Source organism: Nicotiana tabacum, chromosome 20 (genome assembly GCF_000715075.1).
Source record: "Nicotiana tabacum cultivar K326 chromosome 20, ASM71507v2, whole genome shotgun sequence".
Lineage (NCBI taxonomy): Eukaryota > Viridiplantae > Streptophyta > Magnoliopsida > Solanales > Solanaceae > Nicotiana > Nicotiana tabacum.
The window spans coordinates 49,846,733-49,864,643 of record NC_134099.1 but is presented as its reverse complement, the minus strand read 5'-3'; the positions used below and the strand labels follow the sequence as shown (position 1 = coordinate 49,864,643).

Genomic DNA, 17,911 nt, shown 5'->3' with positions numbered 1-17,911 from the left:
TTCCCCAACGTGAAATTGCAATATGTGTTAAACTCTAACGCTAATAAGTTTGTTGTTTATCCAGAGAAAGATTTCGAAACAGTTAGCTCGTTAGAACGTTCTGGCAGATTACCATTACCACACAAGATCTAAAGGGCCCATTCCGAAAAGTATGTCTGGTTCAGACAAAAGTGTTGAGGGGGAAAGGACGGAGATGCAAATGATGAAGGAGGAAGTAGACAGGTTGAGACAAGAGATAGCTGGGATGCACCTAGCCTGGGCTAGGGGACAAACATCACCAATACCTCCCCCTACTCCTACCCTCTCACCGGCTCGGACTCCGGAATACCCTCCCACTGGTCCATCAACAAGCTTCCCCATTTCCCAATACTATCAGGGGGAAACTTCCTATAATCCCCAAGTTTCACAACCCAACCAGAACCCTCCTCCACCAAATGTCCCTATTTTCGTGGCACCCCCACCAGCCACACTGCAAAGATCATCCAGCGAGCCGTTGTTTTAGGCTCACGATAACCAGTATTACCTCCCTGAACCAACCTTCAAAGCACCTGAGCCTCATACTTATAATACTCACTTCGAGCTCCCGGTAGAGACTGAAAAGCCGGCTAAGAGCCTAGAGCAAGATGAAGTGCTTCGAAAGTTTAAAAGCCTAGAGCAATCCTTCAGGAATATCCATGGGTTAGGCAACCAAGTCAGTGTAGCCTACAAAGATCTGTGCCCATTCCCCGATGTTCAATTGCCGGCAGGTTTTAAGATACCAAAGTTTGATCTATATGAGGGACATGGTGATCCCATGGCACATCTACGAGGTTTCTGTAGTAAGATGAGAGGGGCAGGTGGAAAGGATGAGCTGCTGATAGCTTATTTTGGTCAAAGTTTAAGCGGGTCCGCACTGGAATGGTACACGAGGCAGGATCCTAGCAGGTGGTATACCTGGGAGGATCTAGCACAAGTATTTGCAGGTCACTTCCAGTATAACCTTGAGATCGTCCCTAACCATCTCACATAGTTGAAACTTGAGAAGAAGTCGGGGGAAAGCTTCCGAGAATTTGGTTTCCGCTGGAGAGAACAGGCAGCAAGGGTTGATCCTCCGATGAGAGAGGGGGAAATGGTGGACTACTTTCTACAAACTCTAGAGCCAACTTACTTTGGTCACCTGGTGACGTCAGTTGGCAAATCTTTCAACGAAGTAGTAAAAATGGGCGGTATGATTGAGGAGGGACTTAAGTCCAACAAAATCCTGAGCTATTCGGCAATTAAAGCAACCACTCAGGCCATCTAGAGCGGCACGGGAGGTGCGCTCGGAAAGAAGAAAAGGGAAGATGTCGCAACAGTCGAGGCAGGTACTTGGTCCAGATCCAGAGGTCCCCCCTCACTACCAACCTAGAACCCCATCACTCAAATTACCCACACATTCCATATGGCCCTCCACAGCCCTGCTACCTACCACAAGAGCCACATTTCTCTGTCCATCATGCCCAAACTTACACCCAGCCTCCGGCTCGCCTGCAATGGCGTCCGCTGGCTCCCCAAAATACATACCCACATCCACAAAACACATACCCACATCTACAAAACACATATCCACCTCCGAGGGCCTATAGAAATCCTCCAAGGTCAGGTTTCCGTGGGAATCAAGCTTTCAAGAATGAGAGGAAGCAGAAGTATACTTCGCTGGGAGAATCCTATACTAATCTGTTCCATAAATTGAGGCAGTTAGGCCTGTTGAATCCTATTGAGCCCAAATTGTCAAATCCCCTTCCTAGAAATCTTGACCTTTCAGCGAGCTGTGAATATTGTTTGGGGGCTCCGGGACACGATACTGAGAAATGTTGGAAGTTGAAGAATGTCGTGAAAGAGCTTATTGATACAAATAGGATCGAGGTTCAGGCTCCAAAAGCACCAAACATTAATCAGAATCCGCTACCAGCGCACCATGAGACCCACATGATCGAACAAGTGCACAAGGGATGGGAGCTTAAGAAGCCCTCACAAACGGTAATGATGATCCGTGCCAGTGAAAATAGTTCGAAAGAAAAACCGACCAGTGGAAAAGTAGTGGTACAGTGTGTAGATGACAAGCCAGTTATGGTGATGGGGGAGGGGTCCAGCAAGGCGGATTTACAGTTTGTGGGGCTGAAAGCAAAAATCAACAATTGGATGGCTACTCCTCTTCCTATCCGAAGGGAGTCTTAGTAGTGGGCTCTGATTTTCTTTCTTGTTTTCTGGATTATTCCAGAGTTGTAATCCAGATTTCTTTTTGTGCTCGTCAAAGTGTGAAACCTTGTTATCCCGTACTTTAATAAAGTGAAAGTTTTTCTTTCTTTATTCCTTATTTTGTTTTAATTTTTTCTTCTTCTTTTTCTCTTTTGAACAGTTCTCTTTATACTAGTTCTAATAACATGGCGTGCCCGACGGATCTTTAACCTAGTCTAAAAAAATGAATCTGATTCCGAACTTATAGTACAAGATTGTGATGATGAGTCGGAATACGATGAGGATAAAGCAAATTAATAGAGAGTTTAGCCAATTTGAAGAAAAACCCATGCCCCAACTTAAATGACACGGAAGTTGTCAATCTAGGGGATGCAGATGATATCAGGGAAACTAAGATAAGCGTCCACATTGAACCAAACATCAGGGAAGAACTAATCAAAGCACTTATTGAATTCAAAAATATTTTTGCATGTTCATACGACGACATGCCGGGTTTAAGCACCAATCTAGTGGTTCACAAATTGCCCATTGACCCGGCATGTCCTCCCGTCAAGCAAAAATTGAGGGAGTTCAGAACCGACATGAGTGTGAAGATTAAGGAAGAAGTAACCAAACAGCCGAATGCTAAGGTTATTCGGGTCACTCGATATCCTGATTGGTTGGCTAATGTGGTGCCAGTGCCAAAAAGATGGAAATTTCAGGGTGTGTGTTGATTACCGCAATCTGAACAGAGCAAGCCCAATGGCGCTTTATGTTTGACAGATGTCAAGGGAAGATGTATCGGCATGGCTATCAGTTCTGACGCAGTCAAGAGATATTATGTTGGATTTCTTTTGATTGTAATTGTTGTGTGTTTGTATTTGGCATTGTATCGGAGGATGAAATGACGGAGGCATTGTTTCTTCTATCCAAACACTTTAATCTTTGCTTCCCTTTTGAGCCTTGTTTATTCTTTCATACCCCTCTCTTGGAATCAATATTAAAAATGGAAAAAAAGAGACAAAAGAAAAGTCACAAGAAAAACAAAGGAATTAGGAACTACGTTTGACCTGATTCCTCAAAGAAGGATACGTAGGCGCCTCACGGCTCGGTCATAGTGTAACAAAAAAATAAAAAATCCCCAAGCAAGAAAAACTGGGGCAGAAGTTTGTGTTTGTAATTTTGGAAAGAAAGTTTGATTCCAAGAGTTTATTTTTGAAAATAATTTTCAGAGCTTACTACCAATTGCCAAAATGGTGCAAAACAAAATGCAAATAGGACAGGCCAAAGATAAGGCGACAAAGCGAAAAGAGGTTGGTCGCAAGACCAAATGATGAATAGGTCTAGATTCTGAGAGGACCAAATTTCCAGGGGAAGTTGGAGAAAAACGGAAAAGCAATAGTAAAAAGGTTATGAGGATCCCCAGCAGATTTGCAAGATACAGGAACAACTCTGATAGATTCTCGACCAAGTTTCGTAATGGTCGGACAACACAGAGCGGGGAAGGAAGAGAAAAGAAAAACCATCCCCAGCAGGAATATCATCCTCAGCAAATAATATCATCCCCAGCAAGTTTTGTAATAAATTGCAAAGTAGGGAAAGGGAGAAGGGAAAAGTCATCCCCGACAAGAGTGGCACGACCACTCACCACGTTTTAAACTAACAATTTTTTCTTTGATTTGAAGCAGGGAAAGGAAATGTTATTGACAGCGGTAAGACATGGCCACAAAGAAGATTATCAAACCGGGGTAGAAAATTTTCTCTCATTGCGAAAATTTTCTTGAAATCAGATAGCCACTTGGAGAAGATGGAAGATAACACAAGTTTTGAAGGAAGTGGAATCCCCCGCAGTTTAGGGGAGAAAAAATACAAGTTTTAAAGAAAGCAATCTTGGAAGAAGCAAGATAACCCAAGTTTTAAGGGTAGTGGTCTTTGAATCGGTACCATCCCCACCATTGTTAAAGGGAGGAAAGTAACTAGTCTTAAAGGAGGAAGATAATTCCCCGGCAGTGATTCCTGGTAGGTTTCAGAGAAGTGAAAACACCAGTCGGAGGGAAGTAATTCCAGTTGAAGGAAAGCACCAGCTTTAAAGGAAGTAGTCTTTGAAGAAGGAAAATAACATAGTTGTGAATAAAATACCGGTATTGTCCCCAGCAGTTTTCGGAGGAATAAGACACTAGTTTTGAGGGAATCAGTTGAAAGAAGATGATTCAAGTTAAAGGAGTCAGGAGCCCGCCTGTAGAATGGAGTTTGTTACATTTCAAGTTTTGAAGTTGGGAGCCCGGCCCATATAACAGAGGAATACATTTCAGTCTTTACATTTCAAGTTTTGAAGTTGGGAGCCCGCCCATATAATAGAGGAATACATTTCAGTCTTTACATCTCAAGTTTTGAAGTTGGGAGCCCGCCCATATAACAGAGGAATACATTTCAGTCTTTACATCTCAAGTTTTGAAGTTGGGAGCCCGCCCATATAACAGAGGAATACATTTCAGTCTTTACATCTCAAGTTTTGAAGTTGGGAGCCCGCCCATATAACAGAGGAATACATTTCAGTCTTTACATTTCGAGTTTTGAAGTTGGGAGCCCGCCCATATAACAGAGGAATACATTTCAGTCTTTACATTTCAAGTTTTGAAGTTGGGAGCCCGCCCATATAACAGAGGAATACATTTCAGCAGAGGGTTACAACAAAATATCCCCAGCATAAATTCTGCTGCAGCCAACAAGAAAGCAAGGCGACAAGAGCAAGTTTGAAGATAGATAAGATTTTGTAATCCCTAGTTTAGTCTAGCTTCTTGTTTTCTTTTAGCACGGTGTAATAAAGAGGTCGGTAAGCAGTAGCAGCAAAATTACAGTCCCATGGTAGTCCCAACTACCAAAACTTCCCGAACTATATTGACCTGATTCTTTTTTCGCCAGGGATATGTAGGAAACCTTCGAAGCAGAGGTTCGGTCAAAACTTTCAAAAATGCTTCACACGGAGTACTCGGATGGGCAAAAATTGCTCGTATCTGCTCACTTTATCATTGCACGAAAACTCTTTGTGTTTTCGGACAAAGAGGGGCAGCTGTGAGCACGTGATTTTTGCCCTATGTGAGAATTACTCCCAAAAATTCAAAGTAAAACAATTTTCCTTTGTGTGCAATTTTTAGAATTTTCGTGGCATTTTTGGATAATTATTTGTATTTGTCTGTGCATGTTTATTTATTAGATTAATAAAAAATATAAAATATGTCGCATTTGCATTTAGGATTTAATTCTACAATTAGGAGCAATTAAGTTTGTTTTACAAGAACAAAAATCGTAAAAATAATGTACGTTGTAGTTTTAGCATTTAATGTCCAAATTGTGTGATTTTATCGTTAATTGCTATGTAATTGTGACTTAATTGTTAAGAGTTAATTAGTACTTTTATAAATTAATTTAGTTCTATAGGTTAATTTAGAATTTTTAGAATTTTAGTTTTATTTTAAGAAAAAAAGAAAAAGAAGCAATGGAAATAAAAGAAGAAGAAAATCGGATTGGGTCTTTTCTTCAATTTTAAACCACAGGCCCAAAGAACCAAACCCCCACCGGGTCGACCCGACCTGGTCCGCCCCATAACCCAAACGAACCCCAACCCCCCCTTTCTATTTTTCATTTTTTTCCTAACAACAACAAAATCCCCTAAAAAGGGACACCCGCCCTACCCCTGCTGCTTCATCTTCTTCGTCGCCTTCACCCACCAAACCAGCAACGCAACCAACCAGCCTCCCGTCGCCAACCTACAGCCCAACAACCCTCCAGTCGCAAGCTCCATCCAGTCCGCCATGGCCGCTGCTTCTTCTTCTTCGTCTGTCACTGCTTAACACGCACACACACAGTCCGTCGACCACCTGAAACAGCCTCCTCACGTCCACCACGACCACGTCGTCACCACCCCAGCTCTGCCTCATGACCAGCACAGCCAGCCCGTCGCCAACTGATCATCAACCAGCCTTTTCCGTCGAGCAGCAGCGAACAACAACATCTCCAAGCCACTGCTGCTCCAGCTCCACTGTCACGCCAACGACCCCTTCGTCGTCTCCCCCAATCCGTCCCCAAACGCACCTAAACCAACCCGCACGACCACCATAACCCGATGTCTAGCTTCATCCGCGAACGACCACAAACCAGTGAACTCCTTCGTCACTTCATCAAAAATTGAAAAGGGGCTAAAAACAGCGAGGTTTGTTCAGGCGTGTCGAGTTCGTCGTTCGAACCCGGTCTTTAAACTAGTAGGTTTCCATTCTCTTTTCTTTTAGTTCATTCAGCAAATTCATCTTCCCCTCCTTTTCTTCTTTCTCTGATTGTGTTTGTGTTCCGATGGGTTAGTTTGAATTCGAACCCAGGTCTTTGTTTGTATTATAGATAATTCATGTTCATTTTGTTTGAAGTTTGTTAGTTCTCATCAAGTGATTTAATGTCGAGTTTTTTATGTGTTGGTCCTTAGATTTTAGCTTCAGGGTTCATCGTCGATATACTTTCAATATTCCTACATTTTTGTACAGGTTTAACTTAGAATTGTGTTACTTCAGCCCATGTATCTGTGTATCAATCGTAGTCTGAAATCTGACCGTAGTAGTTCAACATAGTTTTTTTCTAAATCATTCATATTTGTTATGATGTTGTTTGATCTAGTTTGAGTTCAATTGATGATTGTGTTTAGTGATTTAGATCTACTTGTTTGTTCTGCTAAGTTTGTTTGGATATGAATCTAGCTTTGTTGAATTGTCCTAATGTTATTGATTGGAAGTTAGTTTCATGTGTTCAATTAATCAATTGTTAGGCTTGATTTGGTTATAGCTGATATGGTTTGTAGTACAGATTGAAAGGGATCGGGGTAGGATGGTAATTTCAGTAGTTTCAGGGGTATTTTGGGATTTAAAGTCTTAAAAATGATTAATTTGAGTGCTTCGTCCACTAAGCACTAATAATGTTAAAATAATACATTATTTAATATAGTGGGGGACAAAACATATAGTAGTGGGGATAATGGAATTAAATAAAGAAAAGATAAGGATAGTGGGGAACAAGTGAATTAAAAAAAGAACACAAGACATATAGTAGTGGAGAGCAAGGCATGCAAGTGTGGGGAACAAAATAACTTCAAACAAGAAGGCACTTGATAATGGGCTGCAGGGAATATCATGGAGGGATATACTTCTTAATCAGTTAATGCTCCTAGGAGCTAAAGAGTTAAAAATGTTTGGATATAAATAAAGAGAGACTTAAGGAGAAAGGGGGATTTGGAAAATCTTAAAAAAAGAGTGCTGGAGAGTTTAAAAAGAAAAAAAAACAAAAAGAAAGAGGGTTTTTTTCATTGCATCTATAGGAGTAACTCGAATTCGGGACAGTGAACCTGATTCTTTTTGAATGCTTAATTGGTTCAGTGGTCTACGAGTTCAGTTTTGGGTTTAATACATGCGTGGTTGAGTCTGTTTGTGGGGATGTTGGTTGTTGTTGTTTAGTCTTTTACAAACTTTTGGGGCTGTTCTATCGAGCTTGTTTGGTTTTCTTCAAATTTTTCTAAGCCTCGAATTTGGTTTGAATTGCTGTTGTTGGGTTGTTGTTGTTTTGATGTGTTACTACTGTTGCTGACTGCTCCTTCATCTTCTTGTATTTCCATTATCCAGGTACATGTTCTAAAGCTCTCAAATTTAATGGAAAGGAAGTAAAGAGTTGTTTGAATGGATTTCTGAATTTCTCCTGTTTCTTCGTGTTTAATTTAATGTATAAGCAGTAGTTCACTTGATATCACATAGTATGTATTAGAATGAATTTGGAATGCATAAACTGGACTGTTGAATCTATTTCTACAAACATGTGAATATCAATTATAATTAATCTTAGTTTGTGATTACTAGTTATGAAATATAGTATAGTTAATTCTTTTTCAGTAGTCGTGTAATAATTTCAAATAGGTTATGCCACAAAACAGGTTCAAATAGTTCATGGAGATCAGCATGTTGGTTTAATAGGGTTATTTCTGAAATTGTGAGTTCACTTGAGTAAGTAAAATCATTTTAAATAGCAATGTGAATAGTGTTAGTAACTAATATTCTCAAATGTTAGTGATTGATGTTAGCCTGATGTCAGTTTTTAAAGCATTGACGCATTTCTTCGACAAGTCGTAAAAAGAGTTAAAAAATGGCTTTGTATTACACGTAGTTAGTTCCAATAGTTCAATTCATCTAATAATGTTAGTTTAAATTAATCAAAGAATAGTTAGTTTGTTTTGATATTACTGGGTGTCAATCTCGTGTTCTATTCATAATCTCAACTTTAGTGTTATTAACTAATAGAATAAGGAACGATACAATCTCCCTTGAGCAAGCTCTGTTGCAATTTTCCGTTTGCATTTGTCTTGATCTAATAAATAATAAGAGGCACGAGCTTATAAACATGTAACTAATTAGGACCTCATCTCTTTTATTTTAGAGACGAACTTAATAGAAAAATGTAGTCACTTTAGGATTGTCCTTTTAAAATAAATGAGACGAGCCTCAACAAACAAAAATACACAAGCTGCGGGGCCCTCTATACGTGTTGGTAAAATTACTTAGACTTCGGGATTGGCCGTTTAGCAAAATTTCAAAGCCTCGCCCAAAATAATGATATGCTAGTCGCTTTAGGCGCGCCTTTAATAATTTACTTTCTTAAACTCGGGTGCACATTTATGTGACCCAAATCCAAATCTCAACGGAGTCGAAATGTGTCGCTAATCACGGGTACATTGATTGTGACGTGGTTCGACATGCATGTCCATGACGTTGCAAAATTCTTTAAAAAATAATGAATAAGACGAGCCTCGACAAACAAGAATACACAAACTGCGAGGCCCTCAACGGACAGTTATTTCGAATGCTTAGATTTCGAGACAGGCCGCATAGCGAACTTTACGGCTTTTCTCAAAACAACAACACGTTAGTATTTAGGCGCGTATTCAATAATGTTATTTTTCTACACTCGGGTGCACATTTATGTGACCCAAATCCAAATCTCAACGAAGTTGGAACTTATCAAAAATTGCGGGTACATTTATGTGGCGCAATTCGAGATGCATTCTCACGACGTTGGAATTCTTTGAATAAATAATAACAAAAGCGGTAAACAGTTAAAATTTGCACATAGATTCAACATGTATAAAAATCAGATAATTAAACCGAATATGACAGTTGAGCGACCGTGCTAGAACCACGGAACTCGGGAATGCCTAACACCTTCTCCCGGGTTAACAAAATTCCTTATCCGGATTTCTGGTGCGCAGACTGTTAAACAGAGTCATTGTTTTCCTCGATTCGGGATTAAAACCGGTGACTTGGGACACCATAAATATCCCAAGTGTCGACTCTGAAATAAATAAATAAATCCCGTTTCGATTGTCCTTTGATTGGAAAAACTCCCTTATATACTCCCTTCTCGGGGGGTGTAGGTAAAAAGGAGGTGTGACAACGATCATTTTGTGTCAGTTCCGAAGTGACATAACTTGTGGAGATCTCATCACTTTCTTTATTTTCAGGTACCTGAACTTTTTCGGGAGTTTCATGAAATGTTATATCGTGGGCTCTTCTAGAGCTTATTTCCTCCTCATTATGATCACTTTGATCATTAGCTCCTACTATTTTTCAAGGATTGTTACCTTTGGAATCGATTGGTCTACCACTCTTCATGCGTACAGTAAACTCTATCCTTCAGGGACTTTAATTTTAATAGGAGCATTTGCAGCTGAAATATGATATTTAATTTTGGATCAGCAAATGCTTCTGGCATTCGACTTGAATTATCTTCTAAGTGAGGATCATGATAATTCGATTCATATTTTTCAACTGTTTATTCCATACCCCAAATGTTAGAAAAACTGACATATATCCCCAATCATCTTTGGGAAACATTGTCACACCTCCTTTTTCTACCTACACCCCGCAAAGGGCGTAAAGGAATTTTTCCAATTAAAGGACAATCGGAACGGGATTTAATTATTAATTATTCAGAGTCGCCACTTGGGAGATTAATGGTGTCCCGAGTCACCGGTTGAATCCCGAACCGAGGAAATTTATGACTCTGTTAACAAGCCGCGTAACAGAAATCCAAGTAAGGAATTCTGTTAACTCGGGAGAAGATGTTAGGCATTCCCGGGTTCCGTTGTTCTAGCACGGTTGCTTAACCGTTGCATTTGATTTTATCTGATTTTAATACATGCTAGCTTATGTGCCTTTGATTAATTTTACGCCACTTTTTATCATTATTTATTTTAAACGAATTGCAACGTCGTGAAAATGGTTTTCGAATCACGTCGCAATCAATGCACCCGTGGTTGTCAACACGTTTCGACTTCGTCGAGATTTGGATTTGAGTCGCATCAATGCGCACCCGTATTTAAGAAGGTCATTTAATTAAATCGTGCCTAAAGATGTTAACGTAGTGTTATTTTGGGAAAAGCCATGGAATTCTCTAAACGGCCATCCCAAATTCTAATTATTTCGATAATTATTTACTAAGGGACTCACATTTATTTATTTGTGCGGGGAGACTCGTCTCAATTTGTGAGCCTCTTTTCTATCATCATTTATTTTATAAGCATTACGATGTCATGAAAACGCGTTTCGAACCCCGTCGCAATCAATGCGCCCGTGATTGTCAACACATTTTGATTTTGTCGAGATTTAGATTTGGGTCACATCAATGCACACCCGAGTTTTAAGAAGGTATTTTAATTAAAATCGCGCTTAAAGATTCTAACGCATTGTTATTTTGAGGAGGGTGGTGAAATTCACTAACACAACCTTTCCAATTTTAGACGGTGAGATAATTATGCTACTAAGCACTTAAGGATTCTAATTGATTAAAGCCAGTACTTTGTTGAATTTGAATTTGAACATCCAGGTAGAAATGCCGAGCAAATGAGCTCTGAGCCCATAAGGCCCAACTCATGCTATTGCACATGCTGCAGGCACAGGCCCTTAGAGCGCTAGGCGTCGGGTATAAAGCAGGCCCAAAATTTAAATTGCAGTCGTACAGCCCAGCGATCAAATCCTTGGGCACCTTTTGATTTAACTAATTTCTCAAACCTTAATGTACCTAGGCCCTAATTCAATTTATCATCTAACTAAAATCTGGGCTACCTGCTAGTACGCCAGGCCCAAAACTGGCCCAGTATGAAGCTGTTGATTGTACAATTCATATTAGTCCAAAATTAAAAGCAGTCATGTGTATTGAACTCAAAATCAATTACAATTTTGCAGATTTAACTTCAGCAGACTGTGGAACTTAAACAAACTGAAAACTACAATTGCATAAACGTGAAATGCACAGTCTAAACAGTCCACAGCCCTGATTACATACATGAATTTAAATATCAAAGTGCCCACTTACTAATTAAAATGATCAAACGCATGCTTGACAGTTCATTAGTCCCAATTATACAAACCAAATCAGGATTAATCTAGCACCTAAAGGACATGAGTGAGCTAACTGTTTTATATACTGAGTTAAACAAGAAACATGAAAAATTCAGAGATCAACTTCAGACAGCATGTTTACTTCAATTCCATAAACTTGAGAGTTACAGAACAAGTACCTGGAAATTGAAATGAAAATAGAGAAAAGGAGAGGAATCAGCTACTTTCAACAGCAACAGCAACAAACTCAGCAATGTTACACCACAGAAATACAGGCAGATTGCTTTGAAAACCAGAAATATAAGCAGACTCCCACAGATCAGTTTAACATACTTCAAATATACCCCTGACCCTCACAGCTGCACCTAAGCACCTCTGTAATAAGGCTAAACCCAAAACCCAAAATTGAAATCCAAGATTAGTGATGAAACTGTGAAGTTGTTTCGGATTTCTCCATTTTTGATGTTTTTGTTTTCTGAATAATCTTAGAATTAAAATGCTAACTGAAATCAAAAGCAAGAATGAAAGCTCAAATTGAAACTCAGGGCTGAAGGTAGAAGAAAAGAGCAGAACCCACTTTCCCAAGGCATTTCATGCCCTTTTATAGGCAACCCCAAAGAGAATAGATCAGATTCTGATTTTCCAATCAGTCCTCCCTATTTTCAGTTTGGTCCCTCTATTCTTAACTTGCTAAACAAGTAAATGCCTTACAATTATTAAAATCTACACTTGTACCCCATTCTAGAAGGCCCTAGGGTATTCCTCTACCCATACAATACTTATATTGCCCTTCCCTATATCTTGATATTACTATTCTCATCAGAACTACCCTTTTCCATACCCAGATTACCCCTGAAAGCCTCTCAAAATCACTGAACCTAACCTCATCCTTAACAGTTATACCCAATACCCTAACCCAATCTAAAACTAACTGAAATTAATTAATCAGCATTCAGAAAATAACTAATTAGACTGACCAAAACCAATTCTGTTCAATTATACCAACTCAATCAAGCTAAACGAAATTAAACTGAGCTTAAGCTACCATGATTAATATTAAGTGAACTTTAAACTAATTCTTAAACCATGAACTTACAATCATTCAACCAAATATCAAACTCAGAATCAACAGTAATTAACAGAACTTAAACTAATACAATTAAATCATAAAATTAACAGAACAATTAACGAAACAACAACTGTAAATAACACTTCAAACATGCGAGTAAAAAGAAGCAGTAAAAAAACTCACAAAGGCATAAGGGACTCCGGCCAGTCAGAAACATCTGAATCTTTTCAGATTTTTGACGCGTAACATCCCTAACCATGTGTTCTTACAAGAGAACATATGGTTAAGGATACTACGGTTCGAAATTAAAAGGATTTGGTTTTAGGGTTTGGCCAGAAATTCTTAGATCTAAGATTCGGGCTGTTTCATGGTGATTTGAAAGAAAATAGCCATGGATTAGTGTTGAGGAAGGGCCGGGGGTTGTGGGGTGTGATTTTGGACTGATTTGGATGAACTTGTCATTTGGCCGGAAAACTTCAAACTAAGATTTGACGAGTTCCGGCCTTGTTCGAGGTGAACCAGTGGGTGCAATGGAAAGAGGAGAGTGAGGGGGATCTGTGGTGTTAATCTCGGGGTGAACGGTGTAGGTTGTGTTCACCGCCGGCGAGGGATTTAGGGGCGACGCAGATTATGGTTTGAGGAGAAGGGTGGGGTAAGGAAGACAAGGGAAATGGGGGTAGGGGGAAGTTTTGGACACCTAAATACAGGTAACCTAGTTAGATCCGGACCGTTAGATTGATGAGATCCAGCGGTCCTGATTCAGGGACCCCGAAACGACACCGTTTCGTTTAGAAGGGGGGCATACCGGGCATGGATTTGGGTTGGACAATTTTGAGGCGTTTGGGCCTGAGGAATTTCAATGGCTTGGCCCAAATTTTGGGTCTTAAATAAGACCACTTTTCTACTCTTATTTTCTTTTTTATTTTATTTTCTTACTTTTACAATTTTTATAATTTTTATAAAGATGTAAAACTAACATGAAATCCTGATTGTTTCAAAACAAAGACTAATTAATTCCTAAAATTGTTCAAAAACTATTTCATGACAAATTCACAATAAAAATCATTAAAATGCAAAAGTGAACTATTTTTTGTGATTTTCATGCTTTGTTCTAAACAAATTATCCCTTAATTGATACTAAATATAAAAATTCAAACCTAAATGCAAATGCATACTCCTTGTGTTTTATATGAATTAACATGCACAAATAAGATGCTGATAACTAAACCAAAATGACACCAAAATTCACAAGAATTGTAAAAATAAAGAAAAATTATTTTGTTGGAATTTTTGGGAATTATTCATATATATGGCAAAAATCACGTGCTCACAAACATATCTTTGTATATTATGGTAGAGAAATTAATCATATACCACGCAACAAAAGATAGTAAAAATATTTGGTTTCTGATCCTAAACCAATTGTGAAGGGAGGACTTATCATATATTGTTGATCTGATGCATACAAGTGCTGCTATATGCAATTTAGAAAATCTTAGACCAACACATGAAGCTTTTTTCTCATAAGCGATGGTTTTATCAAGATGAACTGTCTTGATTTCATAATCTGAAAATTATGTTCTTAATCGATAAAAGCAATTCCAAATGTCAAACTGCAGGTTGACAATAATTACACATGTAACCATCTCATATATGCACCTATAAGTGGTTCACATGATAGGTGAACGGGCCCATATTCACTTTTTATATATTTCAGAATCAGGGGTCTTAGTCCCAACTTTAGCTGGTATAATCAATTCATTATGAGAACAAGCAACACATGAGAATTCCTGTAGAATCTTCTAGTTCTTTAGTATATGCTTATCTGAATTCTCAAATAGCTCATTTAAAAATGGCAAATGAAACTTCAAGTTTATCATGTCATGTGTTATCTCTTAGTAAACTTCTGGTTTACTATGGCATAAACTTTTGCTTTAGTAAACTTCTGGTTTACTGTGATACATGATATAGTACAAATTAAAGAATAAGGCGGGTAACTTCTCACATACATATTATTTTACCCCTATGATTGTGGAAACATGAAGATTATCAATCTTCCAATCATTTGTAGTCTCAATATGATAGCCATTTGTATTAGTAAACTTCAGGTTTACTACAACATATGTTTTGACCATAATCATATAATATGAATGACATATTTGTATATAAGCTCTTCGAGAGCCTTCATTTATTATCCACAATCTAATATTTATCTGGCACTACTGGTGCCATGTATTCTTCAGGCAAACATTTAGCTCTTCAGGAGTTGTTGATACATTTTGTACTATCAAATATTGCTCAGACACTTCTGGTGTCATGAGATAATCACAATCAAATAAACAATGTAAAACAATTGTTTAAGCACACAAAAACTCCTCTTCATAATATTTTCCACTCCATGAGGCAATTTCAATTGTGTTACTTCTTCAGGAGCAAATTTAAAATACGAAATATTGAGTATATATTCTCTCAATTATATTAACTCTTCTGGAGGTGAATTATAATGTATTCACATCAAGAGCGCGTTCATATTTACCCGACTTATTAGTATTGTCACATTCACTTCAGGGAATGGATTAATATTATCAAAAGTTCTCATCCTTCAGTAAATCGAACATAATTATCTGAATGCGCATTAATAACATCAAATTATGATGCCTCAACCTCTTTTAAAATATTTACTACTTCAGGAGCAAATTAAGGCGTGCATTTAATATAGAGAATATTTATATAGCTTATCTTCAATCGTAACCATAGAAAACACTTCTGGTGATCATAGGCATATACCAATTCTGGTAGTTAACAAAATATAATTACAATGAGATATACGAAATATAACCACTTCTTGTGGTTGTATATTTTTTGCAAACTCTGCTAGAGTTTAAGTTGATATAATAATGTTATCCATATTCTTCAAAATGACATAAACAAGATATATTATAGTAAACATCATTATCAAATCATAATTTTTCTTTATGTACAACAATTACATAACCATACTATTTATTACAAATAACAAAAATTAAAATATTTACATTTCTACAGATTTAACCACCGATTACATGACTTGTTTCTCCTTCTGGGAGTGCAAGGTAATCAGTTACATCCAAATGCATGAAGTCCAAATTATCTTCAGAAATAAAATTTGCTTCAACATTTTTCTCTGTCTTCTTAAGGGAGGCTTGATAAAGCTCAACCAGGTGCTTTGGCGTACGACAGGTACGTGACCAGTGCCCTTTTTCTCCACATCTGTAGCATGTATTTTCTGCATTTGGTACTTGCACCGCTTCATGCTTTTGTTCCTTCCTTTTCCACTGCTGGTGGTGAGGAGTGTTCTTTGGTGCATTATAATTACCATGATTAGAGTTTCTTTCCCGACCACGACCATGACCACGACTGGGGCCACGACCTTTTCCACGTTTAGCCTGGTGGAAGTTCGTCTCATTCACTTCAGGGAATGGACAAGAACCAGTAGGTCGGCTTTCATGATTTTTCATTAATAGCCCATTATGTTGCTCGGCTATAAGAAGATGTGAGATAAGTTCAGAATACTTTTTAAATCTCATCTCTCGATATTGCTGCTGTAGGAGCATATTCGAGGCATGAAAAGCGGTGAAAGTTTTCTCCAACATATCATGATCAGTAATATTATCACCACATAACTTCAATTGGGAAATAATTCTGAACATAGCAGAATTATACTCACTGATAGATTTAAAATCTTGTAGCCTTAGATGAGTCCAATCATATCGTGCCTGTGGAAGAACGACCATCTTCAGGTGGTCATATCTATCTTTCAAATTATTCCACAGTATGACTGGATCTTTAACAGTAAGATATTCCATTTTCAGGCCCTCATCAAGGTGATGGCGTAGGAATATCATTGCTTTGGCACGGTCTTGGTTTGATGCCTGCTTTTTGTCTTTGATGGTGTCTGTCAGACCCATCGCATCAAGATCAATTTCAGCATCAAGCACCCAAGACATGTAGCTTTTGCCCGATATATCCAGGGCTATAACTTCAAGTTTAGAAAGATTTAACATTATCTAGGAAAAGAAAGTTCTTACCTTAGATACTTACAAAATATTTGCTTGAGATGGCAGAGTCTCGTGCTGATAACGTGTTATAAAATAAAGACTATAAAGTAAAGACAAGTATAGAGAGAAACTGATATATTATTCGAATTCAAACTGATGTACATAATGAACTGAAATCTCTTCTATTTATAGAAGAAAGGAAGCTGTTGTGTAAGCTGCTACTATACCAGATATGGATAATCTTCTACTGAGAGCAATGTTTATCCATAACGGAGTACTGAAAGGATAAGCTTATTATACCCGATATGGATAATCTTCTACCGGGGGTAATGTTTATCCATAACTGGGTACTGAAAGGATAAGCTTATTATACCCGGTATGGATAATCTTCTACCGGGGATAATATTTATCCATAACTGGGTACTGAAAGGATAAACTTATTATACCCGGTATGGATAATCTTCTAACGAGGTAATGTTTATCCATAACCGGGTATCGAAGTGATAAGCTTCTTCAGAAAGCTTATTTCCAATAGAGTACTTAAATAGATAAACATATTTACGGTGGAGTCCCATATGGATAAGTTTCTTCAGGAAACTTATTTACAATGGAGAATTAAATGAACATCCATAATATAATATATTTATAACATAATTCTATTTATGCAGTATTATACTAGAACTTATGCTCAAACCAAACGGCCCGTAAGTAGATGGACAATTAGCACTCCAAGGAGTTGAAGTGCGCAGTGCATAAACTGCCCAAGTTTAGGGGTAATGCGATAGTCTTCGCAATAACTATCCAAAGGCCCCTGCACTGCACAATAAAACTTATAGCCTGTTTGGTAATTTTTTTTGGCAAAAAGTGCTTTTTTAGCTTAAAGTAATTTTGGTAAAAAATTGAGTTATTTGACCAAGTTTTTAGAAAGAAAAAAAGTATTTTTGAGCAGAAACAGAAAAAAGTAAATTTACTTTTTTGAAAAGCACTTTTGAATAAAATACACCTAAAAACAGTTTTTAAAAACTTGACCAAAACACTAATTACGGTTCAAAAGTATTTATTTTAATTAATTAGCCAAAAACAAATTAATTGTTAAAGCAATTTCTTTTTCAAAAATGATTTTAGAAGCTTGGCCTGTTAGACTTCTCACTCTCTCATCTTCTCCAATCTCCACTGTTCTGGTAAAA

The 17,911-nt window shown here is 38.0% G+C and overlaps 1 long non-coding RNA gene across 1 annotated transcript; it reads left to right on the top strand.

The window, feature by feature from the left end:
• Positions 1-15,734: 15,734 nt before the first annotated feature.
• On the top strand, positions 15,735-16,460 carry LOC142174123 (uncharacterized). The gene is made up of 3 exons (XR_012703454.1): positions 15,735-15,779; positions 15,864-15,906; positions 16,275-16,460. It is a non-coding gene; the product is annotated as an uncharacterized LOC142174123 (long non-coding RNA).
• Positions 16,461-17,911: the final 1,451 nt, after the last annotated feature.